The 16,912-nt window shown below is 42.2% G+C and overlaps 1 long non-coding RNA gene across 1 annotated transcript; it reads right to left on the bottom strand.

The window, feature by feature from the left end:
• Positions 1–3,258: 3,258 nt before the first annotated feature.
• On the bottom strand, positions 3,259–7,609 carry LOC148002957 (uncharacterized). Its single transcript, XR_015631260.1, has 2 exons — positions 7,352–7,609; positions 3,259–4,168 (listed from the first exon to the last, which is right to left on the bottom strand). It is a non-coding gene; the product is annotated as an uncharacterized LOC148002957 (long non-coding RNA).
• Between the last annotated feature and the right edge of the window lie 9,303 nt (positions 7,610–16,912).

Raw genomic sequence — 16,912 nt, 5'->3', positions numbered from 1 at the left:
CTTCCGCCACAGGAAAAATTCCTCAGCTGTGAGTCTGATAGCCAACTGTCTATTGTTCTGTGCAACAACTGAAGATTAATTGCTTCTCTTGGGTGACAGTTGAAGACCAACTGCTTCTGCAATGAAACATGTAACCCTCAAATAACTAAGTAAATCTCCGTTGGGGTCATAATTCATCACATTGTGTGGAAGTGTGTCTCTGTATTTTCAGTTATTAATTCTCTACTGGTAGAGCACTAAGTGCTGGCAGGATTTTTGGTATTGTCATTTCTATGGTCCATTACTGGGTTTTTATTTTGTGAATATCCTTCCTTTCTCATCATCTAAAGGTAATCTAGAAATGTATTTAATGTTGTCTTGCTGCTGATTGGTTGTAATAAAATATTATGGCCAATTGTTAGGGAAGGAAGGGTTGGGGGAAAAATTTCTGGGGACAAGAGTGACCCAAGGAGAAGGAAGCAGAAGTGGAAGGCTCAGAGAGGGACACGGAAAGGAACAGACATGGATCAGAGCAGAGTAGAAAAAGGTATAGAGTTAGTCATGTGGTAGGTCATAGGCCAGATACTCAGGCTAAGTTAGATGAGCTATCTGGGAGGCTGCCCCAGCAAAAACCCCAGGCATAGCAACATGGAGTACTGAATCTAGATTTAGACAGAAATCCCAGGTTATGGCTAGAGTTACAGATATGGGAGCTGGACAAGAGTACTCAGGCATGGAGTCCTGCGTGGTGGAGACCTCGAAGAAGCCAGGAACCTGATGGCATAGGCAATGCCTCCTGGAGAGTGGTTCCTTTGCACAGCCAGTACAGTGGGTGGGTACCTGAGTCTTAGTGCACTGATGCTATAGTCTCTCTCTCTCTGCAAGGTCCTGTGCCTGGCTGCTGCTTCCCAAAGCTTGGGGTGGTTTTCTGGAACTTAATGTGATGCAGCCTCATGCACTGCTTTATCCAGGACTTCAGTTAAACCCCACACTCTCTATGTCATAGATCTTGGACAGCAAAAGAAAGTCAGATTTCCCAGGACTTGGCTGATATCCCAATTTTAGAGTCCCCCAAAGATGCCATGCCTCCAGTCAGCAGGAAACAATCTAACATTTGTAGATTTAAATGTAAATAAGTAAAATATACAATCAAAAAGAAAACGACATCCTCATTCCCGAGAGGTGAGATGTGGGTGGGTGGCATTTGGTCATTTGGTGGGTTATGTATGTTTGTTGTCATTTAGGGGAATGGGTTGCAAGTAGTTATTGGTCACGGTCGGGGAGAAAACAAAGGAGGCTGGAATCAGGAATCTCTGACTCCTTTCTTTCTCTCTCTCTTTCTCTCTCTCTTTCTCTTTCTCTTTCTTTCTCTCTTTCTTTCTTTCTTTCTTTCTTTCTTTCTTTCTTTCTTTCTTTCTTTCTGCTTTCCTTCCTTCCTTCTTTCCTTCCTTTCTTTCTCTTTCTTTCCCCTTCTCCCCTACATCCATTTCCTCTCCTATCTAGTGTTAAGGGGAAAAGAGGGGAAAGGGGATGAAAAAGCAAACAAAAGGGAGGAAAGGGATGTAAGGACAAAAGGCTAGATTATTGCATCTTCTTGACATGGAAAAGGTTATTTTATATCTCTTTAGACTAGAAAGCAACAAATCTCAAATCCTTTAGATTGGTATGGATTTTTGTATGGTGGTAGAAATTAAAAATTACATTTGCTATAACTACTATATTTATTGTTGCGCCCACCTCGTCTGGCAAGGAAGACGCAACACGGTTGGATTCTTCTCAACAGCCTTTACTGCAGGACACCTTCTTTGTTGATACAGGGAGGCGGTGGCAGCCAGCCCTAATTGTTACAGCTTCAAGTGTTACAGCTCCAAGTGTTACAGCTTTAAGTGTTACCGTGCCGAGCGGCAAAGCCGCTCAGCTTATATACACAACAGTATGCTAATCTTCTTTCAGGGATTGGTGGGGCACGAGTCACCCCACTGCCATCCCATCTACTTGTCCTCCAGAGATTGGCGTGGCATGAACTCCCATTTAGCATAGTACCGCCCCAGCCAGACTGACGTCAGGTGCAAAACCCCATGCATGCTCAGTACTGTTGTTAGGAGGGCGCCAGATTCACCTCATTATCATACAGCTGCCGTGCCGCTCCCTACATCTCCCCCTTTTTTGTTTAATAAAATGACTGGTCTAGATCTGGGTGTCACGTCAATCTTGTCATTGCTCCTGTCTTAGGTCGTTCCTGATGATGACTCAGCCTTACCCGTCGTTGGGTCACCCTATCGCCAACGGGCCCCGTGTCTTAGGTTGGTCCGAGCTTGAGGAAAGTTGCCCGTCCCTGGATACAATGACCCCACATGACTGTGACAAAAATGATCTAGGGCGAACTCTTAATCTTTCAAAGAGGCCAGCCATATATTGGGAGAAGCACCATTGTCAATGGCGGTCATAGCCTGGTAAACAACCGCTTTGTGTCTGCCATGTTCCCTTTTTAAACGGCCAATAAGCCAGAGACATACTCCGCATCCCAGGAGGACAATAGCTCCCCAGGCAAACTCCTTAAAAAAAGAGAAAGCATTGGTAACCCATGAGGTAAAGTCTTCAATGGTGATGGGGTCCAGCCTAGTGCTGTTGAGGACAGCAATCTGCATCAGCAATTGTCTGGATAGTTGCTCTGCTTTCATGGACCAGTTTCCTTTCAGATAATTTGAGATTTCTTTGCTCTGTTGAGAATGCTGAGAAAAGTTGGCTTGCAAAGGAGTAATGCATAAACCTCTTAGGGAGGAAACGCAAGATAGCTGTGTCATATGATACAGTGCTTCAATTTGTTCTTGAACTAAATCTATCCTTTGATTGGCTAATAGAAGGCTAGATGCCAAATGAGTATTAAATTCTTCTTGTATCTCTAGTGCCATTGCAGTTCTTTCTACAATCTGATTGACAGTCTCAGCCGTCTGTATTTGATTGGTCATAGCTACTGCAGCTGTGGTAGCTGCGGCAGCAGACAGCACGATGGCTGAAATTATGGCTGCCGTAATTCCAAAATCTCTTTTGGTTCTCAGCAAATTAAGAATAGGAAAACTATCTGGGTTTGCCTCTACTGGGATTGGCACAAAGGAGGGAATCTTGACCATCACTGAGGTGTCATTGTTGCCATCCCAGCATTCAGCTAAATAGCAGACTACATCAGAGCTATTACAATTTAAAACACCATTGCTGACATTAGTGCTTATCAGAAAGAAAAAAGGTGATCTAACACATATTGAAGTACTAGTGGCAGTATTTTGTTCCAAGAGGTTATTATATTGAATATTGGTCAACCTGGTATCATTTTTTCTGGTAGCCAAAACATTATACAGCGTGAAGTTCTAACCCATCAACCTAGCAAAGGGGGTCAGGGATGTATATGCCCCTTGCTCATTGGACAGCACCCATTGAAACCAAGGCCAGAGATTATGCTTGCCAGTCTTATTCTCCCCCCCAATCATACTGTACATGGCCAAGAGGAGGGGAAAATTCAAATCCCGGTAGGAATTGTTTTGTTCTATGGAATGGACTCTGACATGGGGTAAAATTAGGTGGAAACTCTTGATGCGGGGGGCAAGCGGGTAAGACTCTATGACGGGTAGAGCTATTCTGTGCATAGTTACCTTGCCCTGGGCGTGATGGAACACTACAATTATGCATCACAATTAGTGTTGTAATGTTCAGATCAGCAGAACTATCGACTGACATGTCCTCGCTGGGTGAAGAGACTCCCTGGGCGATTTGACTCAAAGCAACCAGGGTGATCCCGGTGTTCATTGCGCTGTCACTTATAGGATTCAACCAATTAGCTAATGTGGCTCTACGTAACCAAATACAGGGCAGGGAAGAGTCTTTAATGGTAAAACATAAGGTATGCAACAGAGAAACGTTAGTGGCGGCATACCGTTGGGGCATTTCTCCAGTTGGCACTATACAGGGAACATCACGCAAACAGGAGGTAGAGAAAAAGGTTGGTAAAACAGTAGAATTGCTATGAACTGGCATGGGTACTGGCCAGGATCTGGCAATAGCTCACAGGGTGATCGAATTAACCTGTATTATCATTCCCAGTAGCAATAGTAGGGTTCGTAGTCTCATCTTCAGGAAGAGCAGAAGGCAATTTTCGAGTCAAGCGCTCAGGTACCCAAATTGGATTTTCTTGATTCTGCGGAAAAACACAAACAGCTCCCCTAGATCTCGAGATCACAGGATCTGGGCCACGCCATTTATCAGTTAAGACATCCTTCCACTTTACTTCTGCATTAGTTATAGGTGTAGTAGCAGTATGGCGATCCGCAGCAGAGCGGCCATGCGCATCCAAAATTAAGAAATTTAGAGTAAAAAGAGCTAAAGAAAGTTGTTCTCTTGGTGTTCGGCTGCTGGCAATTCCCTCTTTTTGTTTTTCTATCAGCTCTTTTAAGGTACGATGTACTCTTTCCACAATTGCTTGACCTTGGGGATTGTATGGCAATCCTGTAATATGTTTGACCTGCATTGTCTGGCAAAATGCCTGAAAGGACTTTGCAGTGTAAGCAGGCCCGTTGTCCGTCTTGAGACTATCAGGCTTTCCCCAGGCTGCCCATGCCTCTAAGCAATGGTTAATGGCATTACGAGCCTTTTCACCAGTCATCAGAGTAGCGTGTATAATACCAGAACATGTATCAACAGAAACATGAGCATATTTTAAATTTCCAAATTGAGATATGTGTGTGACATCCATCTGCCAAAGTTTTAGCGGGATCAGACCACGAGGGTTAATCCCCACATGAGGAGGGTGGTGAAATTAAACACATTTCTGGCAACTTAACACCACATCACAAGCTGCCGCTCTAGAGAATTTAAATTTTTGTTGAAGAGTAAAGGCAGGTACATGAAACTTTTGATGAAATTCTCTAGCGAGGTCAAAGGGAGCAGCATGAAAAATAAACTCTCTACGAGTACTAGCATCTACCAGGGCATTATTACTAGTCATGGGACCAGGCAAATTAGTATGAGCTCGAATATGTTGTATGAAAAATTTATTTTTTCTGGCCCAAATCAAATTTTGTAATTCTAAAAGAATTTGACATACAGTACTAGTCGACCGAATTGGCCCTGCAATTTCAAGTGAGTGCACCGCATTAACCACATAAGCAGAGTCAGAAATTAAATTAAAAGAATCATGAAATCTTTTGAAAACTTCCAATACTATTTTACATTCTGTAATTTGGGGGGTACCTGGACTATATTGAATTAATACTGGTTCTTGAGAATCAACCATATAGGCACCTACACCTGTTTTGGAGCCATCTGTATAAATATCTAACGCTCCAGACAAAGGCTCTGAGGCAGTGATCTTAGGAAAGATCACTGGATGTTCAGTAAAAAATTGTAGCAACGGATCCTTAGGATAATGATTGTCAAACTCTCCATCAAAACTACAGCGTAATATGGCGCAATCATCTATCAAGGCACACAATGTTTCTACCTGAGCAGTCATATATGGTATAATAATTTTCTTTGGTAAAATACCAAAATGCTGAATGCAAGATTTAACGCCTAATACAGCAAGCTGTGCAACAGCAGAAGGGTAATATTCAAGGGTTTTATTAGGAGAAATATGGGGATAAATCCAAAGAAGTGGACCTTGTTGCCATAATACTCCTGTAGGTTGACGAAAAGTTCTCAGTATACACAAAAGCAGATCTTCCTCTTCCTTGTACCTTTTTAGTATTGCCTTTTCTAGTCTTTCTTCTACTTTCCTCAAGGATAATCATGCTTCCTTGGTTAAAACACGGGGTGAAGTAAGCTGAGAATCCCCTTTCAGGATCTCATAAAGTGGTTGTAAATCTACATTGGGCATTTTAATATAGGGTCGAATCCAATTTATGCTTCCTAGTAATTTTTGAAAGTCATTTAATGTTTTTAAATGGTCTTTTCGTAATTCAATTTTTTGAGGAGAAATATTATGAGGAGTGATTTTTGTTCCTAAATATTCTCCCATTTGGCCCATTTGAACCTTTTCAGGTGCTATGAACAATTGATTGTTTTTAAGCACCTTAACTACTTTTGTATAGGCCGCTTCTAGGGCGGCTAGTATAAACATTTAGCCAGCCCCCGGGGGAGCTTGTCTAGCCGACTTAGGCTTCTAGCTACAGATGCAGGCTCCAAAAGCCAATTGAAACTTTTTATTTATTTGTTCCTTTCTTGAAAGGAGTTAAAGCTACATCAATCGGTGAATTAACCAGTATTTAAAGTTTTAACCATTTTTTTCTTTTAAACATGAAACACAAAACATTCAAGCAACGAGAAGCAAAACCCAGACATAAATTGACATACATCCACAGCTTGGTGCACCAAGGACAAACAATAGACACAGAGGAAAAGAACTAGATGGTGTTCCACCAAAGGGCCCCAGACATCCTACCTAAAGAACCCAGAACCAGAAATAAGCACTTCTCCAATAGGAGCCAGCAAGGAGGCAAGACGTCTCCCACCTCCTTCTGTTCCCAGGAGAGCTCCAAAAAGTTTAAGCTCATTTCCTTCTTCTGCCAAAGCATCTGTGGAGAGTTCGGGAGGACTGGTTTTCTCAACCCCATTCTCTCTCTTGTCTAGGGTGTAAACTGTCTCTAGTCAGGGTCCAAAGACTAAAAGCATCTATGAGAATCAACTTTGTTTCTCTAGATTTTAACATAACTCTAAAAGAACACATACACAAAAACATTTTACCATTATTACCTTGTCCCCTTTTCACCACTACCACTACCCCAAATCTTTATCTTTGCACATGCTTTCAATTTCTGTGATACTTCTGAATTCTGCTTACTGGGGCCTTTAAAATCTGTATCCACCACCTGAGTTCCCATTCGAGGGGTCAATACGAGTCTGGTGGTGGAATTGAGGTCGAGTCCTGCGCTTCCCTTTGTTGCTCTGCGGGAGTCCCGGGACCGATGGTTCTACCTTTACTTTCACTTTCTCTAAGCTGTCAGTGATGCTTTCTAGATTGTCTGACATTTCTAAGGTCAAGGCTTTTAAAGAAGAATATATCTTATTTGTTTCCTGGTCCTGATTATCCTCTTTTTTTTTATCTCTGCCTTCTCTCTGTTCTTTTTATCTCCTTTTCTTTTCTTTTCTTTCTTTGGGACCTTTTCTCCCTCTGACATACTTTCTTGATGCTCTGCAAGGACCCTCTGACCTGTCCTAACTGCTCTAAGGGCTTCCCACACAAAGAAAAAAATAAACAAAATTACAAGCCTTACCCACAAAGGATCCATTGGAAACAACATTGCTGCAGACTGCAGACCTTTTAGCCTCTAAACCAAGGCTTCCATGTCTCTGCTCACCTCCAGAGAACTTTATCGTCCCTTACCGGGAACTTTTCCGACGTCGCTCGTCCTGAAGCTGAAGAGTTCTGAGATCCACGAGGATGTCCTCGTCCCCGTACGGGCCACCACTTTGTCTCGGCCACCTCGTCTGGCAAGGAAGATGCAACACGGTTGGATTCTTCTCAACAGCCTTTACTGCAGGACACCTTCTTTGTTGATACAGGGAGGTGGCGGCAGCCAGCCCTAATTGTTACAGCTTCAAGTGTTACAGCTCCAAGTGTTACAGCTTTAAGTGTTACCATGCCGAGCAGCAAAGCCGCTCAGCTTATATACACAACAGTATGCTAATCTTCTTTCAGGGATTGGTGGGGCACGAGTCACCCCACTGCCATCCCAGCTACTTGTCCTCCAGAGATTGGCGCGGCATGAACTCCCATTTAGCATAGTACCGCCCCAGCCAGACTGACGTCAGGTGCAAAACCCCACGCATGCTCAGTACTGTTGTTAGGAGGGCGCCAGATTCACCTCATTATCATACAGCTGCCGCGCCGCTCCCTACAATTTATGATTCAACTCTTGTTTAAGATACATGTGCATATGCAACTCACTTAAAATATAGTGTTCAGCCCAGTCTTATGAAAGCTACTTTTGTAAACTGTTAAGAACAATGATGAAATGTAAGTTAGTAGTCAGTCACTTATAAATAAACAAACTTTATTATAAATAAACTAGTTGAGTTAATTGCAGAAATAAGCTTTATTTAGCCTTCTGTATATGTTCGCAAATTTAACTAGAAACAAAGTTTGTCTATTTGTATATACTTTAGATAGATAGGTGGCCCTCTAATACTTCAGAGATTTACAGAATATAGCATTTAATATATTTTAATGACAAAAGGCTTTTCTGACAGACAGACAAGTCAACTCCTGATCTGATAGCACCCCATTCTACTCTGAAGAAGACTATGGTTGTTGAAATAACTAATAAATCTCACTGGTGGGTTCACTTCTGGCCTCAATGATTTGCATTCCCTAATGAAAGACACACAATCAGCCTTTATATTTTGATATGCCTTTAACAGCGCGATAGCTGGGTCATTGCCTAACCTCCACTTGGTTAATCCAGAGTTATTACTTACTAATTCTATGTCCTATCTTGGCTGCTCTGGACCCAGAGGGCTGCCCAACTGGGCCACTCTCTGGATCACACTCTCTTGGCTCCTTCACATGTTGGCCATGCATTTCTGTTCTGTACTTTTTCAGGAATGACATGTCCTTTTCCTCCACACTCTTTAGGCATGGTGGATCCTTTCCTTCTCCTCCTCCTCCCTCTCAGTCCCAAGCCCAGAAAATTCCAAAGATAGGCTTCTGTCTGTCCTTCCCAGCTATTGACTCTTGGCATTTTTATTTACCAATCAGAACCAACTGGGGGGAGGTTTCCAGAAACTGAATGCAGAAAGTCCTGGAAGCAGTTTTGGGGACCCAAATTAACATTAGAATACAAGCAGCATTAGGCCAAACCCACTGCAGATGGGCATTGAGCAAAAAGCTGCCCCTTATCACAACTGCTGACTACATGCTGTCCAAACTGTGGTCAAGTAGGACACTGGGAAGTTGATTGACACAGTTTGCCAAAACAAAACTGGACATTTCTTGAAAATTCCTGATTCATAGAAAAGTCTGTCAGAGTTTTCTGGGCCAGTGGGTCAAAGATGGATGCCCCAAAGGCAAAGAGGAACCTTTGGTGACTGTCCAGGCAGCCAATTGTCTCTGTTATGTCTATAGAGTTGGAAGCTGCTTGCTCTGCACTTCCTGTTTACTAAGGTAAAATTTATCTTTCTCAGGTCTTTGATGGAGTTGAAGAATAGTTAGTTATAGTTACAGTTTTCCTATAGTTACAGTATTTTTTGTTAAAGGGTAAAAATATAAAAGCTTAAGTTGTTTAGGATATAAGAAACTACTTTAGTATCTAAGAAGATGTTTTAAGGTTAGCAAATGCAAGTTGTGAAGGTTAGCGGTATGAGAGCTTGAATAGTGATAGAAAGTGATTTAGGTGCAGAACTTTGGACTCACCAAGATAGGACAGATAGTGGAGTACTTTCACTAAGTTTGCCAAGTACAAATGCACTAGATGTTGTGAATGTGATTCTTCCCTGATAGTTCTCATAATTCTTTTTATTGTATACAATTTATTGATGTTAGAAATAAAGCTATTTCTCAATCTAAAAGGGGAGATGTTGGGGTTATCTTCCTTCACATTGTGTGAATTTATGTCTCTGTATTTTCAGTTGTTCATTCTGTACTTGCAGAGAGCTAAGTTCTGGCAGGATTTTGGTATTGCCATTTTTATGGTCCGTCTCTGGGCTTTCTGTCTTGTAAATATTCATCCTTCCTCATCTGTTGAAAGGCAATATAAAAATGTATTAGATTCTTCTCACTTCTGATTGTTTGTAATTGAAATCAGATGGCCAATAGCTAGGGCAGGAAGGAGGAAGGCAGAACTTCCATGGAGAGAGGGAGAAGGAGAAGGAAAGGGAGAGTGAGAGTGAGAGTGAGAGTGAGAGTGAGAGTGAGAGGGAGAGGGAGAGGGAGAGGGAGAGGGAGAGGGAGAGGGAGAGGGAGAGAATGGAGATTTAGAGATACATGGAAAGGAACAGACATGGATCAGAGCAGAGCAGGGAAAGGTATAGTGCTATCCATATGGCAGTTGCAGACCAGATAGTCAGGTTAAGTTAGATGAGCTAGCTGAGAGACTGTCCCAGCAAAAGGCCTAAGCTTAAAACTAATAGAAGGTTCTTGTCTCATTCATACCCCTGGTGGGTCCAAGAAAGACACACTGTAAGTCTCCATCACTTTCATCAATGCAAACCCCATTTAAATTATAGTTCCTACTCAAATTTACTTTTCTCAGATCTCTGAGGACCTTGGTGGCCAACTGTAGCTTTAACAACAGCAAACACAAAGCAGTCTGGTCAGTCTATTTCATATGTAGAGATTACTTGCTGACAGGCTTCATGCTAAATTTTATTTGAGTTTCTAAGGGTTATGAGAAACATACAAGTAAGTTATGTAGGTCAAGAAAAAATGAATGTAATAAGATATGGAGGTCTAAGAAAGTAATTTAAAATATATACAGGACTGCAGTTATGATGGCCAAGAAAATGTCTTAAGGTCTGGAGATATGAAAGCTTAAGTAAGTCATAAGGGTTTGAGAAAGTCATTTGTGGGCCCAAGAAATGAATTTAAGTTATATGAAAAGTTTTTTCAGACTTATTTCCATCTGTCTATGCTATTGTTTGAGTCTCACTCACCCCTCTCTCTCACCAGTCAGAATATACAACCAGTCCCCTGGTCCCCTCCTGACTCCTTCCTTAAATTTCTCCTTTCAAGATTTTTTTCTTTTCCCAGTCCTTTCTTCTCATCCCCTCATGTCCTATTATCTTATTAGGAAAGCATGTCTTCTCTAAAAGTATCATAAAATTTGTCTTTTACCCAGACAGCAGCTTCCAGGACACTCCTCCATCCATCCTTCCTTTTCTCAGCCTCTATTTGTACATTCCCACCCTTCAAATCCCAAAGCCACTCTTGCCCTCTGCCCACTTCTTTAGTCAACCCCATTGTATGAGATACCACCTCTCCTCTTGTTACACAGTATAAATCTCTCTCTATCAAATTCAAGTTGCTTCTGCCTACATTTCCAAACCCCAATACTCCCTACCATTAAACTAGCCTCTGGTCATACCTCAAACCCATCATTTCTATGTCTTATCTTTTTACTCATGATACTTAGATATTAACATTCAAAAAGCCTAACAAAACCTTTCACTTATTCCAAGAACTTGACTCCATTAATGCTACTGTTGTCCCTCTACTCTGGTAAGTCTCTTACCCTTAGGTTGTCCTCTCCATTATTCCCAATAACATCACTCACTTTTTAATCCTAAATCTCAAAGACACTTTGTTTTCAATACTGCTGGATGTCTGCTCCCAAGCCCCTTTTGTCTTCACAGAGATGGATTTTGATACTCAACAATCTGTGACGATTTGTATATGCTTGGCCTGGGGAATGACATGATTAGAGTAGGTGTGGCCTTATTGAGGTGGGTGTGTCACTGTGGGTATGGGTTTTAAGACCGTACTCCTAGCTGCCTGGAAGTTTGTCATCCACTAGCAGTCTTCAGATGAAGATGTATAACTCTCAGCTTCTCCTGTACCATACCTGCCTGGATGCTTCCATGTTCCCACTTTGATGATACTGGACTGAATCTGTGAACCTGTAAGCCAGCCTCAATTGAATGTTGCTCTTCATAAATCTTGCCTTAATAATGGTATCTGTTCACAGCAGTGAAACCCTAACTAAGACATCTGACCTTTGCTGTCCTTTTCAAGGGATTCAGAGACAGTCCCTACCATTTTAGCCAGACATTCCTATGAACTTGGTCTTCCGTCTCCCTTTTCCTCCTACTTGCACCAGTATATACATGACTTCCTCCTTTGAAGTACTTTCCTCTCTGATAGCTTGTCTGACACTGTCTCATTCCCCAGTTTTCTCAGATCCAGATTATCAGATTTCACTTTGCAAAGCTCAACCTTAGTTTCCTCAAGTCACCTGTCTTGGATTCTGCCTCATGCCAACTATGTCATGTCTGTAGACGCCTCACTTTAGAACACTTTGCCCATCTATGCTCCTTATGTCAACTCTCATGCCCAATTTCCTCCATGTATGGATCCCTAAATACTTCTGATACATTCTCTATACCAAGCTACTTCCGGACCTCCTCCGTCTTCCCATTCACAAATGTTTCCTTAAACTTAAAACATTTTGATTCCTACTCTAGCTCCCTGCCTTTGAATCTATCTGTCTAAGCCCTTCCATCCATATACTTCCAAAACATCTAAACACTTTCTAGGACTGACTTTTGCCTCAATTCCTTATCCATACAAAGCTCTATATAACACCATCCATGCCAGACCTCTTTGCTTATAAACTCTTGCTACAGCCTACCTGGTCACTTCTAAATCTTAAAAAAAAATCTGTGGATCCAATTTCACAATCTATTCCCACCAATCTCTTCCTCTACTCATAACTTACAAAGAATTCCATTCCCTTCTATGTCTCAGATTCTATCCCTCCAACTTCTTTTATTGAAAACTCATTACTCACGTTTCTTACCTGGCTTCCTCTCAATTTCTCTATACTCACCCCTTTGCCACAATGTTCCCCCAACACCCCTCCCACTCCTGTTGAAAAGCTTTTAAAACCTCCATCATATCCCTCTTATACACAAGAGAATACTCTAACAACTCCTGCCTATACTCTTTATGTGGATAGCAGCTCCTTCCAGGCAGATGGCTATACCAAACTCACCCCTCCATTATCAATAAAGACAATAATTGTGCTGTCATGATTGCCCATCAAACTGCTTTTTTCATTTCTTATGACTCACCTCACTTTTACAACTCACCCATTTCCCTCCAGACTACCCTACTGCATAACCCAGATAACAACATACCCAACCCTCTTCAACACAGGATACACTCTGAATCCCTACTTCGTGTATTTATTCAGACTCCCCAGTTCCTATTCCCTCAAGATCACTTGTTCTCCATAAATCTCATCTCTCTTCTCACACTCTGGGTCTTCTTCTGACCAAATGATTGTCAAACATCCAGTGACAACTGACTCTCCTAAATTCAATAACTGTTCAAACATCCCCAGACATCACTCAGAACAAATCCTACATCCCAATTATAAGACATGACTAAACCAAGCCATGCCTTCTCTGCCCCACACACTCTCATGGCCAAACCCTCATTTGGGTCAAGGTCATCTTTAATTTCACTGATCCCTCCTTTAGTGCTGCCCAATGCTTCCTTTGTACCTTTCTCCAATATCATCTGTTAGCCACAGTCCCTCTTGCCACTGATTAGCTTATTATGCTAACATCCTACCCCTACTACTGACCACTTGTCCTGTTAACCATCCAGCTCCCCCTTTGGGAATCAAAGCCAAGTTCCCTCAATCTTTCCCTGCCAATCCCATAAATCCTGTTAGAAATTGTCCCTCTTATAATTTGCCAAAGGCCTTCCCAGTCATCCATATTCCTAAAATATTTCAATTTCAGAACCCACCCAAACACCCAGGAAAGACTTTTGGTATGACAGAAGCTTCTCCAATTGTATTCTTTTCAGCACATCCAGACCCTGCTTTCAGATTATAGTTGTTCCTCAATTATCCTTATATAGCTAATCTAAAACTCCATGGCTCCTCTCAGAAACTCTCAGACTCCAGACAAGTACTGCTGCTTATCAACAGGTTAAGTTTTCCTTCCCATAGCCTATTCCTAGAGGTGTGATCTTTCCCCACTTCCTTGGTTTTGGGGCTCCTCTTCCCAACTACCAGGACCATAAACATAAACATTTCAAACGTACATCCAAGATTTAAAAAACCCCTTTTTCTAAACTACCTGTGTCCTAAATCTATCTGTTCTAATAAATTTTAAAATCAACTACAGAGTATGCCAGCAAGTCCAGCAACAACAACTGCTGTGTTCTCGAAATCTATATCCTGGTATGGCATCACAGACACTTCAGACATTAGCTTCAGATAGTCCCCCAGAACATGGACTGACACAGCCTGCTCTTTCTGACAGTGAACAACAACCCAGTGTCCTTGGGTGCCAAAAACGATACCTCATTGTCAGCAGGAAGCATGCATAGAGAACACCTACTTACCCAAACTTAGCAACCCAGTTCTAAAACAAAGTGGCGGGAATAAAGGCTTTTTAGCCAGTCTGAAAATGGCAAACATGGCTCTGGCAGGCCTCATTCCCTCAGCCTTGCTAAAAACCATTAGATTACATTCCTAAAGCTAGCCACCAATGTCTATTTTTTTATTTGGCCACTTCCTCCTCTTGAGGTTGACTACCAAGGTCCAGCTGTCAAAGTATTAAAGATCATCAAGCAAAAGCACCCATTTGTTGCAGTAAATATTAAAAAAAACACAGAACCTTTTAACCTGAGCTAGTGCTGGCACCCATGGGGCCACATGGCACTGTGGGGTTCTTTAGTCTCAGTGGCTCCATGCTGCTCCCAAGTACTCTCAGATCCAGGTGGTCTGAGAGTCACTCCAGTGTGGTGCCTTGCCACGCCGATCTTTAGAGTTAGTTCCAGTACCGGAGGGTCATATGGAACTAACCATAATTTATCTTTGGTTAGCATCTCTCCTGGTGGCTTTCTGTTAGCTGAGAACTTTCTGGTTCCAGCTACCTGGTAAAATAAGGGCTCTAGAAGTCCAGCAGCAGCTATCCTATTGCAGCTCCCTGCCATAGACTCTGTTTTTTTTTAGTTAAACTATAAACTCCCAACTACCTGGTAAAATCAAGACTCAACAGACTGTAACTTAACAATCAGATGTATATGCTAAATTCTCAATCCACAATACATCCACTCAATAAACTCACAATCAATTGATAATTCTTCCTCTCCTTCTAAAACCTCTGTTCCCGCCTTCCCTCCTTCTCACTCAGTGACAGGCCTCATTTTATCTTGTGTCTGCCTTCACCTGCATAATGACATCAACCTACACTAATTAACATGCCCAATCAAATTAAATACATCATCCTAATAAGGGGTTGCTCCCATTACCTTTAAAAACTGTCATTTGCCTATCTCCTCTCCATCCAGAGGCAGTGTTTATCACCCCACTCTGGGAAAATATTCCTTCCCCCCATCTTCCTTGTTCCATTCCACTTCTCCCTCCTTTTTTTGTCTCATATTTCCTCCCTTTTTTCCCCCTGGCACAAATAAATCTCTGTGCTTGGAAGTTGGTCTTGGAGTGTCTTATGCTAATACCAGTCCCTTCAATAAAAGAAAAAGTCTCATAATGGTTTTTCTGGGAAATAAATAGATAGATAAATCCTCTGGTAATCAGGGCTGGAACACTAGGGTATTACTGGGGTCCTAATGTTGAGTAACAGAACTCTATCTGCAGTTTTGCCTCGAGATGTATGGAGGGCTTTCCTGGAAACTGTAGGGTTGATTTTGTCAATAGCAAAACTCACTGCATGCTTTACACACACCAGGTATCTCACATTCCTTAAACAAAAAAAGCAGGTGGTTAAAACATGCATGGGATTCTAAAGAAAGACTGGACCTGAGATACTTTCTGAACACATTGAAAAATGGGCTAGACTCTCGTGGATTAGTATGGATTGAGGGATCCTGAGGGTGAGTTCTAGGTAGAGGGTTGTTATAGGGACTGCTCTGTGTTCATAAGACTATTTGGTCTGTAGCAATCTACATGCCAAGATCCTCCATAGACTGTCTCCAGACAGATATTGGGAAGGATCACCTTACAGATGAGTATAAGAAAAGAACCAATGGCTCCTGAAGCACCACTGAACGTTCAGCTTACATGATGCCAGGGGGATTCTGAAATGACTTTTGATTCACCGGAGATGCTTTCAGCATCTCACAGAGTCACCTGAGTCCCACTAGGTACCCCCTTGTGAAGCTTCTCTGAACAGTGACAGTTCCCCCTTGGAACTCCCAAAGGTGAAAGTCCCTTCTTATTCTCAGTGATGAAAAGTTCATTGAGGGAAGCTTCTAGGGTGTCTGATTCAGATGATGTAGGTAGACTGGGCAGTGAACTATGCTTAGCTAATCCAGTGATATTCTTAAATACCACAGAAAATAGCTTCATAAGTTAGAAGAAATCAGGGAGAAAGGGACCAGAAAAGGAGTCAGGGCCTCTGAGCCACTGTCATGGTTCTTATTTTAAGTGGATTTAACATTCTAGGACCATTGTTACATTATGAATGATGCCAGGTTTGAGGTGATGATGGCAAAAGTCCTTTCATGGTTTTATAAGACCCGAGAAAGGACCTGTGAGCACACCTTACTGGAACAGACATTAAAACAGTGAAGGTTCACAGAAGAGGATGAGGAGCTACACAGACTCTGCTGTCCATCCAGAGAGCAGGAGAAGGACTGCTTAAATGGCATCTAGGTGAAGAAAAAGCATAAGGATATCTGCTATGGAGACTCAGAAGTGAGCCCTCCTATAAAAAACAGGGAGATTAGGAGAGAGCTCTAAATGGAAGCATCTCAACCCTTAACGCAGTCACAGTGTCTCACACCAATCTTTGCAATTGTGGTTTTCTCATGACCCAGCCTAATGTAGAAAAAGTGAAGGCAGATGATGAAAGTCCCACTGAACAATAGGGTCACTGTGGCCCAGAGCATGTGACTATATCCTTATTGGTTTCCCTGGACACAAGAAGTATAGTTGGGGAATGCAATGGGGCTTCTCAAGGAGATGTTTTCCTTCCCAGATGTCAGCCCAGGGCCTTTGAGCAGAGTGGAGCCGACTTTCATACTTAACTTGAACCTGAGTACAAGTGGAGACTCTGAGAGGAAAGAGGAGTAGAAGGAAGGTTTCCTCATTCTCAGCTCTCTAATGAGTCCACAGGAATGTAGTAGTTTTCCCCAGGGGCCTTATCAGAGAGTATCACTGGGAGGGTGGCTTGGGACCTGAAAATTGTTCTGCAAGTGGTGGGTTGCTCTGGAAGTGGTAGGTGTGTTGTTGGGAAGGCAATGTGCTGT

Source organism: Rattus norvegicus, chromosome 10, assembly GCF_021556685.1.
Source record: "Rattus norvegicus strain SHRSP/BbbUtx chromosome 10, alternate assembly SHRSP_T2T, whole genome shotgun sequence".
NCBI lineage: Eukaryota > Metazoa > Chordata > Mammalia > Rodentia > Muridae > Rattus > Rattus norvegicus.
Note: the sequence above shows the minus strand (reverse complement) of the source record. Positions and strands in the feature narration are given on the sequence as shown.